Consider the following 20,187-nt stretch of genomic DNA (forward strand, 5'->3'; position numbering starts at 1 on the left):
TGAAATATGGTGCATAGCTGACTTTTTCCCCTGTGCTAACCTATAATTGGCTGCCCAGCACCAATGCAGGCACCTGGGTGCTTGCATTTCATGTAGCTTCCTGCACAAGAACAATTCAGAGAGGAGTTTCCCTGTTTCTGCGTGTGCTGAAGAATGTAGCACACATTGAAAGAGGAAAAAACTAGGAGAAATTAAAATATTTCTCCTCGTTAACCCTGCACTGGGGTGGCATAAGGTTTTGTCACTGCCCCAGAATTATGTGATTAAGTAGATCTGGGGCAGCATCAAATCAAAATCTATGGGTGTTGCGTGGGAAAACCGACAGCAACACTCATGGAATATTGCAGCGACTTGTGCTGCTTTTTCTTACTCCATATCTATGAGGCCACACACAACCATGCAAAGTGGCTTTGCGTGCTCTCATAGATATGGCTGAGAGGCTTGCGCCGCTGGAGCACCAAAAAAGTGATACTCGGGCAGTGCAAGTCTCTCATAAATATGTCCCCTTGTTTTTTTCAGCTCACAGATGCTGTGAGTACATCTGCTCTTCTGGCTCCTGCTCACTGAGGGCCATATTAGCAGGGCAGAGGACCAAGTCATCTTGCTGCGCTGCCCTGCCTCAAAAGGAAAGGTCAGTAATTCACCATATCTATGTGGTACGGCACATTCCTGTCCCTTCCAACTACGCTGATGTCATTTTGCCTGCCTAGCACCAGTGCAGGCACCCTTGCACCATGTGTCTTTGTTGTCAGCAGGATTGTTTTGTGTAGGAAGGAGCACCTTCCTGCACAAAAACAATCCCTGGAGGCCTTTTCCTCTTTCTGTGTGTGCTGCAGAATGCAGCACACATAGAAAGATGAAATAACGAGGAGAAATGAAGATATTTCTTCTTGTTGCGCCTTCCCTGGGGAGGAGTAAGGTTTTTGGCGAAAACCCGGGTTTACAGGCTTTTGTGAATCTGGGGCTGTGTCTAAATCAATGGGTTTTGTGTGGGAAAACTCATTGCAAAGCCCATGGAAGGCCTCCTTGGGCTAGAGTAAGACAACACAACACTTTATGCTGCTTTGCCTTACTCCATACCTATGAGGCCATTCAAAGTCTCACAAAGTGGCTTTGCATGACCTCATAGATATGTTTGTGAGGTTTGCACCACCAGTGCATCACTAAAAGTGACGCAACGGTGGTGCAAACCTTTCATAAATATGCCCCTGACTTTTATATCATAATGCATCACCAACCGTTCCCCATGATCCTCCCTGCCTAGTTACCCATCATTTCACCCTCTGATTAGGAGGATATGTCAGGCCAACAACCTAACTGAGGTCCGACCCCTTCTCCTCTGTCTACTTTCCACCACTCCTTTTTCCGTCTTGTTGCTGGGAATTCATATGTTTATTATGATATATATTATCGTGTCTCTTTTAAACATTGTTCATGTGATCTAATGTTTTTCTGTTCAAAATAAAACTAATAAAAACTTTTTTGCAAAATAAATCTCAATGCCTGCTGCACATCTGACATCTGCAGTATTTTTGTTCAGCAGACACACTCATTCCCAAATTCACAAAGCGTTCTCAAATCTTCCATATTCGAACGATCCTTCCGTTGCATTGGTGGCTACCACCTTTTCTGCAATGTCAGTGAGCTTCTTCTGGGTACCAGGTATTTGGTTTGTTGTTTGGGCAGGCCTCCTGCCATTCTCTTTCAGTCAATGCTGGTCTTGTGGTCAATGCCGATGTCTTATATTTTTTAATTCTCTTCCACATATCTTATTGCAGTAATTTGTTTCAGTGATGACAGGATTCCGTTGTCCTTGGCAGCAGCAAAGCTATATGTGAGAAACATGCGCCTTTTGTCTTTGTCTGTGTTTGATGTTTCCACCGCAACGGCGAATAGATCATTTATTTCTCATCACTGCCCTGTGTTGTCATGGTATTGTGGACCATCTGAATCGTGTGAGTCACGCTTTCATCAGGTTGCGCCATATTGTTTGCATTTTTGTGCATTTTGCCACTTTGACTTCTTCTATTTAAAAATGTGAAACTGTGCAGTGTTATGTGTAGGCCCCTATTCAGTCAATGTAGGAAGACCCGTTTTTATATTTTTATTTTCACTCAATCACTGAAAAATACATTTCATTACTCAATCCATTTTCGTTAATATGAAGAGTAAACGACAAGTGTAAGATTTGAACATACTTTTCAAATGCTGGTTAGTTATTTTTTAACAATCATAATAGTTGTTTTTGGCTTTGGTAGTGTGTAGCTCATAAATTAAGGCAATTGTAATTATATTTGTGGGCATGAAGAGTCTAACTGAAAACCATTTTTTTAAAAGTCGGAGATCTACTCCTCATAGATTATACAAAATAGATTTTAGGCACATTTTTAACTGTTCAGGGATGCACAAGATTCTTCCAGATTACTCATGGACATATATTTTCCTGATGCTTACACAAGTTCCCTCGGATTTCCTACAGGATGGATCACCCAGATGAGTAAATCAATCAGTATTATTCACGTGGTTTGAGCGGACGTTACCTCGTCATGGATGCCGTATTATTTGCCTCATCAAAGACTTACCTTTAAACTGAGCTCAAATAGTTTTATGTGCTGAAGTCGGGTTGATGTACAAAATGAGCACTACATCCCTAATGAGCAACCCACTTTCACCTATTTAGTTTTGCCTATCATTGCACTCTTTCATGTAAAATACAACGAAAAACAAATCATTTTCGAGGATTTATTTCCTGATAGCAGCCACTACATTTGGCCTGTATGTTCTTTATCACCTAACTGTCACTTAACAGTGTTTTAGACCTATAGCAACATCTGCTACTAATGTTTTGAGTTTGGTTTAGATATTTGTTTAGGGGTGGGTGAAAAATGTCATGCAGCACTTGGAACTGGCTGAACTTTGGTCTCTCGCCTTTACCTTTTATGTGGAGTTCCGACCAAATTTCTGTCACTTGCTAAGTGGTGGAATGTTGCTCCTTTCGAGCAACGCAATGACAGCGCAAACAATGCAAGGTTCCAGCAAGCAAGTTGGAGTGCATGAGCAAGAACTGGCATCCCATAGCTAGGAAGCCTTTCGGTGCCATTTTCTAATGCAGATGAGTAGATTGTCTATCCAAAGGCAGTAAAATCAACTCGAAATTGGATTTTCAAGTAACTACTGTGAGAGTGTGAATTTTCTAATGTTTATTAATGATTTTGGTATTCTAAATGTATAATAAATTAACGTGTAAAACGGGTGACTTTTGAAAAATGGTCGCCACTGTTCCTAAATGAGTAAAATTTGAACTAAATATTGTTGTTATTTTCCATGATTCAATACTTATATAAATGTGCATTCAGTGTTTTAATAGGTGTGTCCATAGCTACCCCTAGTGGGTTTCTGCATTATGTCTTACAATGCCATGTTTTAACTGAACACTGCATAAGCCGAATGTTCTATTGTTTAAGAATGTTACTAATACGTGATTTTTTGCTCGAGGATGGAAGTGAAGTTTGCCACTGTAAAAGTTTCTTCCTGGGAAGAGAAGTTTAGGCGAGATGGAACAATGGAGCTACAGACGAGACAGAAGAGGAAAAGTTACTGTTGAGAAAATGTTCTAGTTAATGTAGTATTGTTGTATTTTAGGTTATCAATTAAACTTCCTGTTGGTTTAAGCGCAACCACCCCATGAACTGACCAATCCTAAGCATCTTAGAGATTAGTATAACAACTTGAGTAGGATTCTTTTTAGTCAGATGAGAGAGATGAGACAGGAGGGACTCCATTTTAGAGACCTGAGAGTTAGATGCCAGAGTTCCAGCTGATGGTTCGAGTCGTTTCAGCAGTGTGGGTTTAGCTGTTGTTAGGCCTGATTCTTCTGGAGATATATCTGATGGTGTCCCCTTGTTGAAGTAGTCTGCATGTTATGGTCAAATAGGGTAAAGTATGCCATTGTAATGTTATATGTGTCTCTTTTGCTTTCCAGGTACCAGTTGCAACTTATAAATTGATTTGCTGCATATCAATAATAATTTTGATAATAACCAGAGTTTAAGAGTTTTTTTAAATTTGTGTTACTAAATTCTTTTTACAAGAAGCCCAGCAAGTTAATGCTAATTTGTGGTTAGTGAGGGTAATAACTCAGAGTGCTCATGGTTTATATTGAAATCAAATGAGTGTTGTACTAATGTTTGCTTTACCATTATTACCAGTTCTAGTATTATGAATAAGTGTAATTCTTTTGGAGTTTATTTGTTTGGTTGTTTTGATTAAATTGAGATATATAAGACGTTCTAATCAACCACTATTAATTCTATATGCTTACCATTTGTGTTTGAGATTTCTTTTCGTGACATTAGCGTTGTCTAGGGAAATACATTTTATAATTCTTCATAATCAACTGGTGTGGTTATTGTCTAAGGTTCAAAATCATTGGTTATAATAATTATTGCTGATGTTTGCATTCCTCATTGATGAAATCCCCTCAAACCTATGTCGCTTCGATCCATTGACCTCTAGCGCAGAATCAACTATTCAGAATAAATAATAGCTAGGATTCCGTAGCGCTGCAGCACTACAAAACACTTTTTTTTTTTTCTTTTAACAGGAAGAAAGTGCCACAGAGGCTCCAACTTTCACTCCTGTCCAGCAAGTTCCTCCCAGTGCCTTATTCATCCCTTGGTCACTTTGCATTTGGATTTTGAGGGTAAATGGTCACTCTCTTCTTTGTTTGTTTCTTTGTTTGCGATCCCTGCTGCAAATACAACTGGATTTTCAAGATTTTTTTTAATGAATATAGTAAGTTAAAGAACATTGGATAAGTATGTTGTTTGGTGGAGAGCATGAACCAGTATTTTCTTGTCCTTTTATGCATTTCTTACATTTATAAATTTGATTGTGGTTGTCCATATACATCGTCTTTACCCAGGGAGCCTGCTTCACTCTGCAATTTATTGTTCGAGCAATCCCAGGAAATGACATAAATCCAGTACGACTTATTGCTTTTTTGTAAAAAAATGTATTGTTTCATAACAATGAAAGTGCAAAGTGTGAGGTGCCACCAGAAAACATAGCCTACACGTTTAGGCAGAAGCCTTCGACTGGGCCATCCCATAGTGCAGTGCTAAACATATATTTAAAGGAGCACACTACTTTTGTCTAAACCTCCTCCATAAAGGTACATACACATAAAATGGACCATGATGTCATGTGTAACTTTCTTTTTCCCAAATCCGCACAACATTTACAGGATCTCTCAATGCAGTATTTCTAAATCTTTTTCAATAGGGTGCTTCCCTTTGGAAATATTTTTAAACATTTTCCACTTATTTTCCCCTTATTTAAACAAAATACCTTCCTTCAGTAATTTACTAATGTACCTTTGGGCTCTTCTTCTCTAATCTATTTACAAAAAATCATCACAATATTTATTTTTTGTCAAAGTGCCTTTCAGTCGATAAAGTTCTTTTTTGGGGAGCATATATCTCCACAAATTTTACTCAATAAATGGGTAATTTCCATAATTCACTTTACAATAAAGCATTGGTATTGCTGATGTCTTTTCATAATTTTAATTCATTAATAACATTAAAATGGTGTATTTAACATATTTACTTATTTTTTTGTTTTCACAAGTTTCCACTCTTCAATAATATGCCTTTCAATCGATAAAGTGAATTTTGTTTCGATAAAGTGCATTTTTTTGGGCGCATATCTCCACATATTTTACCCTATGGATGGCTTAGTCTCATAATTCACTCCATATTCCCATAATTATAACTCATTAGTAGCACTAAATGGCATATTTAACTGATTCACATATCTTTTATATATTTTCACAAGTGTCCATTCCTTTGATAACGTGTTTGCATAATTTGTAAAGGCACATAAGTCATTGGCTCACATAATTACAATCCTGGTAAAGTACCCAAGACTTCCATCACCTTCCAATCAATCGTTATCTTCATAAGAGAGAGCCATATACTGATTTTCTTACATTTCCAATAGAATGCCCCCAGTTTATCCTGCATTAATTCTCTATGTGTTGAGAAGCACACAATGAAATACAATGTGTATTTTTTCTCTCTCTTTAAATATTTTGTCCAGTCCAGTCAGAACGATAAAGTTCTGCATAAGTGTTCAAGCCCCAAGGTATGTCAGTTCCAATCATCATAATCCATCTGGATTCTGCTCTCCTAAGGGTCAATTCTCGATCTCCACCTCTATTGCTGGGCTTTACGTGATGAATGCCAGAGTATCGAACATTGTCACAATCTCCAGCATGATGTTCACATATGCGCTTGGTGATAACATATGAATAATCTCTATTTGAAATAGCTCTCAAGTGTTGTAATATACCTAATTTCAGTTTATTTACAGTGCTCCCTATATATTTTTTTCCACACTGACATTCTAGAATATAAACAACAAATGATGTTTCACATGTTATCTGTTCCTTAATCCTCTTCATGGACCCATCAACACATTTAAGTTCTGTCATGTTTGGGCCATATCAGCAAGCTTTATATTTGGCATATTTAAAGAAGCCTTCCATTTGGAGCCAAGTTTTTGTCATACTCCCTTGTGAGGGTACAAAGCTTCTAATCAGCAAATCATTCAAGGAACAACTTTTTTTGGAAGTGATCATTAGATGTTCCATCACCCATTTTCACATTTCTTTTTCTTTCTTTATAACCCTCCACCTTTTCATGAGGGCCATTTTGATTTCTTTATGTGATCGATTATAGTCCATAATATATCTGATAGTTTGATCCTGATCATTTTTCTTATTGCTTGTATTTTTTGTACTTTTGGGAACCAATAAATCATCTCTGTCTTTTATCATAGCTCTTTTCATAGCTTCTTCCAACACAGATACCGGAAACCCCCTTTTAATGAATCTCTCATTCATCTCACTTCCCTGTGCCTTAAAATCACTTAGCTCAGAGCAGTTTCTTCTAGCTCTTAAAAATTCCCCATGGGGGACACTCCATTTAAGCGCTTTGGGATGTGAACAGTTGGCAAATAAGATGCTATTACAGCTGGTGGGTTTGCGATATGATTTTATGCAGATATTCTCATGTTCAATATAAACTTCAATATCCAGGAAGGTCACTCTTTTTGGATTTATTTCAAATGTGAATTGCAGTCCCAATGGGTTGTTTTGCAATGAGTTCAGGAACAGCTCTAATTAATTTCACTCCCCTTCCCAGATAAGGAATAAATCGTCAATGAATCGACCCATAGGACCATCTTATTGAGAGTCTCAGTATTTTCTTCAGTCCATATACATTCTGCTTCCCAGTAGCCAATTGTTAGGTATACAAGGTGTGCTGGTGATACTAGTTGCGCACAGAAAACTTCAGGGTGATCCTTCAAGGGGGAGCCAAGAGCAAGGGGGATAAAAAAAGAGCGTGTGTTTCCCATCTTAATTCCCATAGGAGTTTTGAAAATTCAACAAGGAAGTGTTGCCAGTAATCTTGGGACTGGGCTTTAGCCAAGTCCCAGAAGAAGAGTGGAAAAAAAAGAAAAGGGGCAGGGTAATGAGACCCTGACTCCTTAGTGCTAGTTCTAGGGTCCCAGAGGGACCCCACCAAGTCAAAAAAGCACTTTTAAAAAACATATGTTTGCTGCAAATTCCCGACAGCGCCTTGAGGCTCCCCATATGGTCCTATTGCACACTGAGTGCCATGAAGGAGATGTCCAGGCCCCGTGGGTTGGGGGCCACAGGCCCAAAATTGGCCTCGGAAGGGGGGCTACATGGCCCCCCTCCTCCATTTAATAGAGGGGGGCTCAGGTGATGAGTCCCTGGGGCCAAAATCTGCCAGGGGAGGGGGTGTTATGTGGTCCCCTCTTCCATTTAATAGAGGCAGTCCCCAGGGGATAGGGTCCCTTGTGCCGAAATTGGCCACAGGAGGGGGGCTCAAGGACCCCTTCCCATATTGAATAGTGGTGGGCCCCGGGCGATGGGTTCCCAAGGGCTGAAATCAGCTTGGGAAGGGGGGCAAATACCACCCCCAGAGTCTGTGGGTCTTCCTTTAAATTGCGAACAATATGCAAATTAGTAAATCACCTCGAAGCTGGGCCCTCTTGCTCCTTCCATCTTAGTAGTATGCATGTCTTCCCCCCTTTTGCCAGGATGATGGACAGGTCCCCAAAGGGCCCCCAGTGCCTTTCCCGCTGATTTGATGGCATGTTCTTGATGCCAAGATATATGAGGACATCTCCATAAAACAAAGAAGCACTTACCTCATAGAGACAAGAGGAAGGACCCTAGTTTGGTGGATATTTACTTTTTTGTAGTCTCGTTGGCCTCTCTATAGGAAGATTTATCTTAACACAGAATACTAGAGAAACAGGGAGGGGTCTCCAAGTTGGTGCATGAGTGTCTGAGTGGGTCTGTGAGTGGGAGAATTGATTGAAAGAAAGACAGGGAGAGAGAGAAAGAAAGTGAGAGAGAGAAAGATAGGGTTTTTTAGGCTTTGATGTCTGATATACTTAGAATGAGATATTTGTATGCGATTTAAAATACTTTTTTTTTTTTTTTTAATATTTAAAACATTTTATATTTAAAAAAATGGTTATGAGTCCAGCTGGACCCAAACCCCCAAAGCTCAGTGTGAAGGTCCACAGCCTTCACACTGAGCTACGGGGGTTTTCTTTAAAAAAAAATGTTTTCAGCCCTTTATGGGATTTCTGGGACTGCTGGATCACAACAAACAGCTGTGTCCTGGGGGTTGGCACCCCGGGACATAACAGGAGCCGTCTCTGGGGGTGTGGTGGTCTCCAGGGACATATGTGGCTCCAAGAGATGTGCTGCACAGCCCCCCTCCAGCGAGGACTTAGCCTTGAGGAGGTGGTGGTCCCCAGGGTGCAGGGCGAAGGGCTCCCATAGCGACCCCCTTTCTTTTTTTTTTACATTTGCCCCAGGGGGTGGTGCTCATCAGGGCAGTGGGGGAGCTGCATGGCCCCCACTAAGAATACAGTGTTACCCCGGGGATGGTGGTCCAAGGGGCATTGGGGGGCTGTGTGGCTCCCCTCTAATGAGATAATGAGACTAACCCAGAGGGATAGTGGTTCCCGGGGCACAGGACTCACTTTCTTTTTTTAAATATTTGTCCCCAGGGGTGGTGATCGCCAGGGCAGCGGGTTGGCTACAAGCCCCCATTACTCACATCTATAGTGCTGGGGGGTTGGTGGTCTCTGGAGCACGGGGGCCACAGGCACCCCACATTAATCACATTTATCACCCCGGGGTGCATAAATGACATTCATTGCCCCTGGGAGGTGATGGTTCCCAGGGCAGCAGGAGGGGGCTGGGTACCCCCCGACATATTGAAGCTGCAGCCCATGGGATGTGGTGGTCCCCAGGGCTGTGGGGGGGGCATGAGGTCCCCGCACATCAATCGTGAGCCCCTCCAACAAGAATAGTCCCAGTGGGTGGTGATCCCAGAGAATGTGGGGCTGCAGGCTCCCACATAAATTACATTCATCTCCCAGAGGAGGTGGTATTCCCAGGGCAACGGGAGTAATTGAAGACTCAGTCCTGGAGAGGTGCCTCTCCCTGAGGCCCACTGCACATCAATTTTATGCCCTGGGTGGCGGTCCCTGGGGCAGTAGGAGGGGGCTAGAAGCCCCCCTGGATTTGTCAACAAATGACCCCAGGGCTAGGCCCACCCGGGGGCTTTATCATTTTTCTTTATATTATGCTTTTCAGCCCTGATGGGCCCTTTTCTTTTTTTTGTCTTTTTTTTGGGACACAGCTAAGTCCCAAGATGGCTACCAACACTTCCTTGTTGATGTCATGCCGGCCAATCAGATATCCGCATGGAGACAGTTGGATCTGCGGAGATTCCGCGTCCCTATACATTTATATTTTTTGGCCTTACATTTCTCTGAAATTACTGAACGAATTTGCACCAAAAAGCGTGATCTGCGTAACAGAATTTAGCTTTGTGCCAAATTTGGTCTAATTCCGTTCAGTGGTTAGGGCTGCAGGCGCGTCTAAAAATCCTATGGAAAAATTTATGGGGAAAATGCATTTTGCAACCCCTCACTTTTTCCCTGCCCCCAATTGATAGATCACCCCAAAACTTTCACGAAGATTCGTCAAGCGGAGGCAAAGTTACAGACAAAACAAAAAACACTGTTTCTAATGAAACCAGGTCCTTTCTATAACTACCTAGTGTAGTATATATATACAATGTGGTTTTTTTTGTATTTTACATTCTTCTGCAAAGTGTTAAACTATTTTGGTGGGATCATTTTTTATTTCTTTCTGAGATGTTTGTGGTTGGTGATTTTTTAAAGGTGACAAATAATTTACTCAAATATTTAGCAGTGCTGAATCAATGGTAGTGTTTTTTCCTTTGTTTACTATGGCTCCTTTCTTTTCTGGCCAAGGGTCCATTTTTCCTGTGGACAGTATGTATGTGTGTTTTCTGTAGGAAAGTGTAGTATTATGCAGTGAGGCTTGTTAATTCTCTCGCAATGACCCAAACTGGGTCTTCTGCATTCACGCTGAAAAATCCCTAGCTCAGTCCTGGTAGTGTGTCACAGAGCAGTCAGGCTTTACTAGAGGAACATGTATTAAGCATTTCAGAGTACCAACATTGACAATAAGTAAAACACACAATTTGAAAGAAAACCAATACCAATTCATAAAAATAGAGCAGATTTTTATATAAATGTAGACATCAAAACAATTGGATCAGTATAATCGGATTTAGGGATTTTATAAGGAAAAATAAATCAGTGGAGTTCACTGCTTCAAAACTTTAATATAAAACAGCTAGTCATGATCGGTCACTTGCAGGTTGAGTCCAGTGGGAACTGCTGTGGTTAAGGTGATGCAGGTCCCAGGACCAGGGTTCAGCAGTCAGTATGATTTTACCGGGTTCGAAGGGCCTGATTGATAACTTGTCCTGGCTTTCCTTAGTGCTGAAAGTGGGAGCCGATGGTGCTGGAAAAATACACTAGTGACACTTGGTCACTTGCAGGTTGAGTTCAGGAGAACACACTGGGGGCTAAGATGGCATGGGTCCCTGGACCAAGGATCACCAGGAAGTATAACTTTAACAGGCTTGTATGGCCAAGGTTGTGGTAACCTGACTGGCCACCAACAAGCCTTCGCAGCAGCAAATGCAGCATACGGTTACGTTGAAATCTTGAAATCTGGGGGAAACCAGTAGCCACCAGAAACTTGCTGGAAGGCAGGACTACGTTTCTCACAATGCACTAGACCATTTACTTATGGCCAATTCCCTGGCAGGCGGGATGACCAGAGATTCTTTGGTTCTCTGAGCGTGCCTTTACTTGCGGACTTCAGGGGACTAATACCTCTAGTCCAAAGATGTTCTGGAGTTACCTTTGGCTCTCATAGAAGTTCCTCTTGCCTTTGGAACTGGTCCCTAGTCCAGGATAAGTCGCAGTCATGAAGTTGCAGGGAGGTTGCTACAGGTGAAGAGTTTCTTGCCTTTTCATTCTGCAGGTCCTGAATTCATAAACTCAGGTCCCTTCTTTGTCCTTGGTTGTAAGTCGAATAAGATCTGAGGTTCCAGTTTCAGGGGTGCCTCTTAAATCTTACATTTAAGGATGTTAGGGGTGCGGGTGCACATAGCTAATGGGCTACTAGCCTCAGTGGCTAATCCAACCCTGAGGTGGCCAATTGTGGTGTATGTGTGTTACCTTTTGTACCAAGAACCCTCTATTTTGCCAGTTTTCAAAATGGCAGAACACATTCTCAGCTGTTCAGACCAGACCTGTAGGCAACCCTAGGGGTGTGGCTAGCATTCTTGGGGTGTATGCATCCTGACTACTTTATTTTTCGACCTGCCCAGGTGAAAATGTTCCTAGGGGCAGGGGGGTGGCTTTGTCCTCCATTTGGAGTCAGCCTGATTGCCTATTAGAGGCAGGGTGGGATTTGAAGCTCACAGTCCTGATGTGTCACTTCACTAGCTGTTCTGCCATGGAGGGAGGTGACACCTCCCAGGCAAGCCTTTGTTTCACTCCTCCTGGAATGGGGTCAGATTTATGTCTTGGTGACAGCAGGTGCAGACTGTGAGCAGGGGCACAAGAAATGCTGGGGTAACCAGGTGGGCAAACTGTAAGGTAGTCACCTGGGTGCATGTCAAATTAAATCTCACTTCTGATTAAAGTGATATTTAATGAGACAAGTAATTTGATAGCAAAAATTCAATACTTCAGCGGGGGCATAATGGAGTCTGTGACCTCGGGATGCCCAGTTAGCAGCACATGTTAACCTATGGTCCCATGGCCACTTATAGGAGCCATTATTTGAAAGAGACTACTACAGGGGCATATAAGCCTGCAGTCATATGTTCACATCTTTAATATATTGCACCCTGTCTCCTAGGCTTAGGAGGCCCACCTTAGGGATGTCTGGCATGTATTAAAGTAATGCTTTAACCTTGCCACACATGGTGAGGGCAAAGTCAAGTTGGAGCAATTTGCACTGTTCCTGTAGTCTGCAGTGGCAAGACTGCTGTCCTCTGAGTACTTTGGTCACTCAGGGTGGCACACTCAGTGCTTCAGTCCTTAGTGACCCCACAAACTCTCATGCCCAGTGTACCACTGATGCCATTTACTAGGGAGTTATAAGGGGATTGAGGTCTTGCTAATTGGGTATACCAATTTACACACATCATATTCATGGAGAGAAAACTGGCACAAGGGCCTGGGTAGCAGGCTTCAGTGCACTTTCAGAGTCATAACCATCAGCACTGGGGGGCAAAAAGTGTGTTGGTGATCATACAAATAAGGCACCGTCCTACCTGACCCCTCTCAGACAAAAGATGAGAAGCAACTAATCTTGGTAATTCTAATTGTCTAAGTGAAAAAGCCTTGAAAGGCCACCTTCCTTGGCATGGTCACTCCCAGATTTGTGTTCCACTGTAAAGTCCATACCCTTTAGGAAAATTCACCACCTCAACACTTTGGGAATCTCTTCTCTCATCTGCACAAGCCCACTGAGAGACCTGTGGTCATTTGAAACCTTTGAAGTGAGTCCCAAACAGGTAGGGTATCAACTTCTTCAGGGACTAAACTACAGCAAAGGCTTCCCTCTTAACAGCAGCCCAACACTGCTCCTAGGGAGGAGTGGCCTGCTGATATAGGCAACTGGTTGATTCTGGTCTTCATCATTTGTTTGTGACAACACTGTCCCAATCCTATGTCGTGAAGTGTTTTTTTGAACAATTAAGTATTTCCCATAGTCTGGTGCTTTTGGGACAGGTGCTGAGCAGATAGCCTCTTTCAGGGTGTCAAAGGCCTTTTTGGCATACTGTGGTTCAGATGACCTTTTTAGGCTGATTTTTTAAGGTAAGCTCATTGAGAGGGGCCACAATGGTATCATACCCCGTCACAAGCCTCCCATAATACCAAGCCAAGCAAAGCCCAGACTTGGGTCTCATTGTTCAAAGCTTTCCAATCCAGGATGGTCTGGATTTTGGGCTGGAAATGTTTCACTTGGCTTCCACCTCTCAGGTAGGCCTGGGCAGAGCATTCGGAGTTACCACGGAGTTCTTTGAGAGGGCAGAGTTACCAGCTCCTGAGAGATAGATACTGTAACACACATGGTGTGAGCTGCATTCTGTATTCTGTTGTGCAGCTCGTGCTTATGTCACACGTCAGTATCCCTGATACGCTGTTAGTTAACAGGAAGTTTCCTTCAAGAGCTCACCAGCTGCTGGAGTGACGGGCACAGACCTGTTTTTCTGTCAATGAGAAAAACAGCATTTGAAAAATGTTCCTTATGAATGTTGCGCTTGTCTGCATTTGTGCCACAATAGGCAGCTATGGGTCTGTAGGCTTTCATGCAAATGTTTTGTTTCATAAATATAATCACGTTCACCCAATGGCAAAGAGCGCCATTCACTATTGCACATGTTCAACGGCTGAGAAGGTGAATGTGAAGTGAACTGCCTGCAGCACTGTGCGCCTAAGTCAGCACCTCAGCTGCTAGTGCTGCAAGTCGGTATAGTATTCCTTAGGCACTGGTCACTATACCACCCAGTATCCACCTTCCAGAAAGCTGTGGGTGAACTGTTTTATTTAATCTCAGCAGCTCAGTTATCTGCCAGTAGAAGGGCTGCAGGAGGGAGTTTTCATGATAGGGGTGGTGGCCTGCCACCTTCCCCTATTCAGAGCTTCTGAAAACAGAAACATAGCCCATTAACCCTAACATTTGCAAGCTACAGGCAACCCTGATGATGCAAGAGTGCTAACAATAGAACTGCATTTTCCACAACCAGTCCTGTTTTGCAGGAATCTTGTGTCAAGGATAGCGGATTGAAACACACAATAATTGTCTAGCGGCTTCTGCTCACTTCTAAGCAAGCCTGGTTTCAAATGAACGAATTACTGAATGCAAGAATTAAAGTAAGGATAAAACAACACCCGACCATTACACACACTGTGAAGTGAAAAATAATTAGTCCTCAATACATGTCTTTCAGCGTGTAGGACACCACCCCTCACTGAACAGCAACTTTACCAGGCTTAGGAGATCTCGTCAAACATTCCAAGGCTGGTCACCAATGAAGTACAGAGGTGCTCAAACAAAACAGGTGCAGTGCAGAGCACATGCACATGTGGCAAGTGAGACTTACTTGACCGAGCAGCCTGAGAACATTACTGCCTCTGTGCCACTTTCAGAAGAGGAGGATGCACATTACGCTGATGCACTCCAGTTGCACCTTATCCTTCTCCACACCTAGGAGAAAAATTAAAACCCAAGCTAATCCGCAGCAATATGAAAACTAACTGGTTACCACTCAAATGACAGGAATTACAGATTTTAGGTAGTTACCAAGAAAGAAAAGATTTCAGTTTGAAGATTTCACATGGCAAAATAGTGGTGGGCGGAGATAACCTCCACCACATGATGGAAGGGTGGACTTTTTGCCAAAATACCCGCTCCAAGCGGAGTGGCAAAACTCTGTAAATTACGCTGTTGGAGCAGAGTGTACTACCCGCCCTTACTCCCCGGTGGCCCAAGTATCCAACTGAACTCTGCCCATCCTACACTTACTGGCCTTGGTAGTTAGGCCTGCCTGTTGCAGGACATGTAGTATTTCTCTCAAGTGGACCAGGTGATCCTCTGAGGTGGAACTAAATACAGCAATATCATCCAGAGATGATACACTGAAGTTATCCAGTCCCGAAAGAGCTTGGTTCACCCACCTCTGAAAAGTGGAAGATGCATTTTTCAAGCCGAAAGGCTTCGAGTGTTCAAGTGTTGCTCCCTGGGTGTGTTCAATCTGTCATTACACTGATGATAAATCAAAGGTTCTTAAGACTGTGGATGCCCCCAACTTGCCTATGAGCTCCTCTGCTCTTAGTATGGGGCATGCATCAGTTTTAGTGATGGCACTTAAACCCCTATGGTCCACACAAAAACCCTATCTCTTGTTTGCCACCCTTTGAGTGAGGCTTGGGGTTCAGTACACTGGGCTAGCCCAGGGATTGTCGGAGGGTTTAATTACCCCTAGCTCTAGCATATTGCCTACTTCAGTTTTGATGCAGGTAATGGCTTGATCAGACAGTTTATAAATCTTGTTTGTGACAGAGCGGCTGCCGCTTGTGTCCACATCATGGACACACCAGGTTGTCTGACCAGGGGTCAAAGAAAAGTGTTTAGCAAACTGAGGGGATTTACCTGCAATCAGTCTGCTGTTGTGCAGTAAGAGTGTATGAAAGAAAACACCCTCCACTGAACCATCTTTTGGGTTTGTTAAAAGCAGGGAGGGGTTCACTTTCCTCCTCCTGGCCTTCATTAGTGACCATGAGCATGGTCATTTCAGCCCTGTCTTGGTGTGCCTTTAGTCAATTTACATGGAGCAGAGAGATAGATAGATAGATAGATAGATAGATAGATAGATAGATAGATAGATAGATAGATAGATAGATAGAATAATAGATAACTATATTTTATATAGATAGATATACATCTTTTATATATATACATATATATGTATATATATAAATAAATAGATATACACACACACACACACACATATGCATATACATAAACAATTAATACACACATGCAATTTACATTTTATAATAAACACATTCACAATATATATTTATATGTACTTACATCATGAAAAATGAAGATGCACACATTAACCAGTGTGATTTTTTTTTTTTTTTGCATATGGAAAAAATAACATAATTATATATTTTATATATATGTGTCTGGGTGTACTCTAGATAGATAGATTGATAGGTAGATATGCAATCATCACGTAAACGTAACTTACCTGTGAGTGTGATCATCATGCTACTTGATAAAAAAACACTAGAATAAAAAATTAAAAAAATACTCACTGACCCCTACAACCTTGACACATAGCAGGTCGGGCAGGTCCTGCTTGTGGTCTAAGATACTGGTCCAGCAGAGCATCAGCTGCTGCTGGGTGCACTGGACCCCTGTGCTGCAGAGCACAGACTTCTGCTCTGGCACATGACTCTCCCAGCAGGGCGTAACCCTTACCGAGCCTGCTGCCAACATGTCAGGGAGGTGATGCTGCACCCAAAGACTAGTGCGGCCACCTCTACCTCTCTGAAAATGGGGTGGAGTTGCTCCCGTGCATCCCTGCATCACCCACAGGAAATTCAGGTGACACTGGCACTGCTGGCTTCTGCCATGGGTAAGTGCAGTGGACTGGGCTGGTCGGAATGGGAGGAAGTCGACTGGGATTTTAAACTTGGGAAGGAAAAAGGAAACAGAAGGAGGACAGGTCAGGAAATGAAAAGAAAAAACAAAGTACACAAGTCACAAATACACACAGAAATGTAAATACACATAGGGACAGCAATAAAATAAGTAAACCAAAGGTGGGATTGGGAAGTAGGTGATCAGCTGAGGATCGCTTAGGCAGGATTGAAAAATTGGAAAGTAGCAGGCAGGAGAAAGCTAAGGAAAAAAATTAAAAACAAAATGGTTGTGTGCTTGTGCACCGCATGGTTCAGTTCCCATTGACTTTTCGGTGTTGAATGCGCTATCAGTGCTAAAACTGAGTGTCAAAGCTGGACATTTATTTTTCGCAGAACTCCATGGAATTTTTGTTGCAGCTTCATATAGTTCCGCTGAGTAAAGTTCCATGAGCTCTGCCTATTTTTATTACATCTCTGTCCGGGCATTATTCACTAAGCAGGAGTATGCAAAGAGAGAAATATCAACCCATATGTTTCATCCTATCTTTAGAGAAGACATCGAACTTAAAGGTATTTAATAAAGAATCCTAATATTATTACAGAAATCTAACAAATGTATTTCTATGATGAGGATTCAGCCATTTCAAAATAATTATTATATTTTATCAAAAGGGAAAATATGTGCCCTGTGAAGAAACCCTTTACTCTGTACTCCCATGAAATATGGGGATGTTGCCTTCCTTTAGGACCCTGTAAAACGTCTACTTCTGCATTTCACAGGCAGGGACATTGCCTAGTCAGTGAGATGTAGTATCCCAAATTTTCCAACTAAAAAAACAGTGTGCCAAAGGGTGGAGGGTTGATCAAAGTTTGGGAAACACTGTTACCATGAGGACGAGTTCAATACTTGTTTAGATTTGGTAGGCCTCTGTCTAAGTTCCTTAAAAAAAATAACAAGTTATAAACCTCTTATTTAAGCGAGGATGACGAGAAAAACCAACAAAAGCAAAGAAGACCGACACAGGGTTCCCAGACCCACCTCTCAAGCCAAGAATGCATTTTATTGAGGTGGGGGCGTCACACCCAAACACACCCCTGAAGCTACACACCTGTTCTCCAGAGCACATTTTAGTGTGTTTCTTAGGTGGGAAAGCAACTGCAAAATGTTTGTCAGCACACTTAAACCTATCGTGTTTGTGGGTGTTTTGCAGCATAAACCCCCTCTCATCCTAAAATGCCCATGTTCCCATTCTACTCGACGATTTTCTACCATTGTAAATGCTATCTATAAGTGCACATTTTCATATGAAGCTTGCAATAACAAATGTATTCTTTTGTATAACAGCTCTACCCTAGAAACCTTTGTCTGTGACTGTCTATTTTCTGGTGTGAAGGAAATATGTGCGTAGAATTCATGGAAAAACCTTTCGGCGAGCTCCTCCTTCAAACTCCTGCTTGGGGCGTCATGTCACCCACCCACGATAGTTTGACTTCCACTCAACAATGTTCCACGCAATCGCAATGTACATGTGCAATCTTTGACTTTTTTTACGATCCATGCTGAGACGTCTTTTTGCGTCTTATGGAGGCTTTCTTCGCTGCCATTCATACGTATGTTTAGATAACGAAAAAGTGAACGAAAATGGAAACACCCTTTAACAAATTATTTATTAGTACATGTTAAATATTTAGCTACAGTTTAAGCATGTAAGATTACCTTTTCATGATTAAAAAATGCAAATACAAACTAGGATAAAAATTAAGAACTGGCCATAAATATTGAAATCAAACATTATGCAGAGTCAATAATTAACGGAAGCAGTTCTTCAACAGTATTTGTTAGGCATCTTTGGTTGTAAATAGTGTCTAACTAAAATAGTCCTTAATTATCCAACGTATGAGCCACTGACTCAATTATGTAATTTTCTTGCAGGTTGTCTAGCATAATCAGGTATTTGCTATGCAAATCTTTCTACATCTACAGTAATAATAACAATTATCCAAAGTGCCTTCACCATCTAACATTTAGTGAAGTTTGCATTCAAAAGTGAAAATAATTTTACGACATTCTGATCCGGCCATGGTCTTGTTCAGGTTTATTTAGGATGTAAAATGGTCTAGAACACATTGGGGACTTGTTACATTGAGTATAGATAAAATAACTAGTACATTTTCAGTTGACGTACCACGGGAACCTTCCATGTGAAACCAGCTCTAAACTGAATATATGAAGAAACATCGCTTGTACAATACCTATGGTCTACCCTCTACGTAAAATTACAAAGCTTTTTTCTGTGAGTCTGTTTTAATCCTGGTTATTAGAAGTAACCCATAACTACAAGAAGAGTAAAATATGATTGCCCACATAAATATTTGTGAATGAGGTTCAATCTTTGTGATAAGAAAAAAACACTAACAAAGCTAATATGCCTTATGTTTTGTTACGGGAGGTATTCTGTTATAGTAAAGTGTGTGTGATGTCCACATCTGTCCTAGAAAGAACATCTCACAATAAAGCAACATCTCCGGCTTCAACAAAATGGAAGATGGAAATAAGATTGTGTACATATATGTAAGCTGTGCCCTCAAGAAAGAGCTTTAATAGAAGGAGTCAGATGTGAAGTATGAATTGTAAGTGCTAAACCTAAGAGACATGAGCAGCAAATTCAACCCCCACCTGACATAACATGTACTAGCAGCAGAAGTAATTTTATAATGTTGATGAACCACTCTGTGGTGAAATTTGCTATCCCAAAATGAAAGTGTGGGAATTACATACTCTGAGAAAAATGTCTTTTTGTGTGCTCACCCCCTTTATTTGCTGAATGCCATTGGTGGTTTGTGAATAATGCAAACTGGGGAACTGTTATCTAAGCATCCGTGTATGTGCTCTGAACCTTAAACCATGGTGAAACTGGCTAACTCCTAACTGGCCTACTTACCTTACCAGTAAGGCCACACTAGATGGTGATTAAGATACACCAATGGAATCTGTGGACTGCAGCAGATTGTGTGCCTTCCACTCTGCTGACAAAGAAAGCAAGACTTGAGGCCTACCTGTGTACCCTAACTCCTGCAGCTTTTGAACCTGAAGGTCAACCTGTAAAAATAGCCCTTTTTGACAGGAAAGAACATTACTGTTAAATAGTGAATACATCACCTCTAAGTATGCCTTGTAGTCTACAAACTGGAGTGAGGGTACTTAAAGTGAAATATACAAGAATTTTGTGTTGGTATATATTGACAGTGACTATCCCTCAAAAGCTTTTTTAACTGTTAAGGGCTTTACTTGCTCTATGAGAACAACTAAAGTTCAGAGTAAAATCATAACTGCTCATTTTGGTTTCGAACTAGCTACCACAGTGATACAAACACTTCTAATGCTAACAATTCAAATCATTAGTGAAGGTTTAATACAAATATAGGAAAAGAGACTTTTAGAATGTTAGACTTTGACTGTCTGATCCTCTAGTTGGCTAATTAGTATTAGACTTTCAGCATCCGGCTTGT

This window comes from Pleurodeles waltl, chromosome 5, assembly GCF_031143425.1.
Source record: "Pleurodeles waltl isolate 20211129_DDA chromosome 5, aPleWal1.hap1.20221129, whole genome shotgun sequence".
In the NCBI taxonomy this organism is placed as follows: Eukaryota; Metazoa; Chordata; class Amphibia; order Caudata; family Salamandridae; genus Pleurodeles; species Pleurodeles waltl.